This window comes from Phaseolus vulgaris, chromosome 11, assembly GCF_051622355.1.
Source record: "Phaseolus vulgaris cultivar YP4 chromosome 11, ASM5162235v1, whole genome shotgun sequence".
Classification (NCBI taxonomy): Eukaryota; Viridiplantae; Streptophyta; class Magnoliopsida; order Fabales; family Fabaceae; genus Phaseolus; species Phaseolus vulgaris.
Window position 1 is genome coordinate 56,210,001 of NC_143508.1, and position 2,500 is coordinate 56,212,500.

Consider the following 2,500-nt stretch of genomic DNA (forward strand, 5'->3'; position numbering starts at 1 on the left):
AAATGCCTTCAAAGTGATGTGGGAGAAGTTTGGGATCAAAAGGAATTGATCTTGACATGGTTGGTGCATAGCCAAGTTCATGATTTTGGTGTTTTGGCTTGATTTTGTGGCTTGGTGGTGATTTTGGTGAAAAACGAAAATCATGGTTTTGGAAAAGTGGCTGGACTCAATCCTCACAAATGCCTTCAAAGTGATGTGGGAGAAGTTTGGGATCAAAAGGAATTGATCTTGACATGGTTGGTGCATAGCAAAGTTCATGATTTTGGTGTTTTGGCTTGATTTTGTGGCTTGGTGGTGATTTTGGTGAAAAACGAAAATCATGGTTTTGGAAAAGTGGCTGGACTCAATCCTCACAAATGCCTTCAAAGTGATGTGGGAGAAGTTTGGGATCAAAAGGAATTGATCTTGACATGGTTGGTGCATAGCAAAGTTCATGATTTTGGTGTTTTGGCTTGATTTTGTGGCTTGGTGGTGATTTTGGTGAAAAACGAAAATCATGGTTTTGGAAAAGTGGCTGGACTCAATCCTCACAAATGCCTTCAAAGTGATGTGGGAGAAGTTTGGGATCAAAAGGAATTGATCTTGACATGGTTGGTGCATAGCAAAGTTCATGATTTTGGTGTTTTGGCTTGATTTTGTGGCTTGGTGGTGATTTTGGTGAAAAACGAAAATCATGGTTTTGGAAAACTGGCTGGACTCAATCCTCACAAATGCCTTCAAAGTGATGTGGGAGAAGTTTGGGAGCAAAAGGAATTGATCTTGACATGGTTGGTGCATAGCCAAGTTCATGATTTTGGTGTTTTGGCTTGATTTTGTGGCTTGGTGGTGATTTTGGTGAAAAACGAAAATCATGGTTTTGGAAAAGTGGCTGGACTCAATCCTCACAAATGCCTTCAAAGTGATGTGGGAGAAGTTTGGGAGCAAAAGGAATTGATCTTGACATGGTTGGTGCATAGCCAAGTGCCATGATTTTGGATTTTTGGCTTGATTTTGTGACTTGGTGGTGATTTTGGTGAAAAACGAAAATCATGGTTTTGGAAAAGTGGCTGGACTCAATCCTCACAAATGCCTTCAAAGTGATGTGGGAGAAGTTTGGGATCAAAAGGAATTGATCTTGACATGGTTGGTGCATAGCCAAGTTCATGATTTTGGTGTTTTGGCATGATTTTGTGGCTTGGTGGTGATTTTGGTGAAAAACGAAAATCATGGTTTTGGAAAAGTGGCTGGACTCAATCCTCACAAATGCCTTCAAAGTGATGTGGGAGAAGTTTGGGAGCAAAAGGAATTGATCTTGACATGGTTGGTGCATAGCCAAGTGCCATGATTTTGGATTTTTGGCTTGATTTTGTGACTTGGTGGTGATTTTGGTGAAAAACGAAAATCATGGTTTTGGAAAAGTGGCTGGACTCAATCCTCACAAATGCCTTCAAAGTGATGTGGGAGAAGTTTGGGATCAAAAGGAATTGATCTTGACATGGTTGGTGCATAGCCAAGTTCATGATTTTGGTGTTTTGGCATGATTTTGTGGCTTGGTGGTGATTTTGGTGAAAAACGAAAATCATGGTTTTGGAAAAGTGGCTGGACTCAATCCTCACAAATGCCTTCAAAGTGATGTGGGAGAAGTTTGGGAGCAAAAGGAATTGATCTTGACATGGTTGGTGCATAGCCAAGTGCCATGATTTTGGATTTTTGGCTTGATTTTGTGACTTGGTGGTGATTTTGGTGAAAAACGAAAATCATGGTTTTGGAAAACTGGCTGGACTCAATCCTCACAAATGCCTTCAAAGTGATGTGGGAGAAGTTTGGGATCAAAAGGAATTGATCTTGGCATGGTTGGTGCATAGCCAAGTTCCAAGATTTTGGTGTTTTGGCTTGATTTTGTGACTTGGTGGTGTGCCAAGAATCATGAAATTTTCAAAGTGGTGGTTTTTGAGTTTTGTTGGTTGGAAAGTGTCACAAATGCATGCAGAATGAGGTCTAGAAAGTTTGGTATCAAAACCAAGCCATCTTGATGTGGTTTTGAATTTTTGAAATGTTGGAAAATAGAGGGTTTTGAAAAAAATTCATGAAAATTCGAAACCTTGGCCAATCCTAACGAAACTTGGTGGGCACCTTCTTGATATTATTATGGGATGGACTGGAAAAAATCACGCAAAAATACGGTGTCTAGATACGTTTTTCCATTTTTCCCGATTTTCCACATTTCGGGTCTTTGGAAAAATAAAAAAAATACTTCCCCATGTCGAAAAATTCTAATTTTTTGCAGGCAATGTTGTACCATTTTTATGAGGATCCCTGCAAAAAATCTCGTGAAAATTCGTTCTCTAGGTCCCAAAACAGAACTTATGTCTACTCAAAAAAAGTGTATCTACTTGTACAAAAGTGGCTTTTGCATATTTAGCTATTATAGGGGGGGGTGTTCCTCAATGCAGCCAGCTCTTGCACCATGGAAAATTCTGGTGCGGTCCCTTCATTCCCCCCTGTTTTGGCTTGCTTTGTG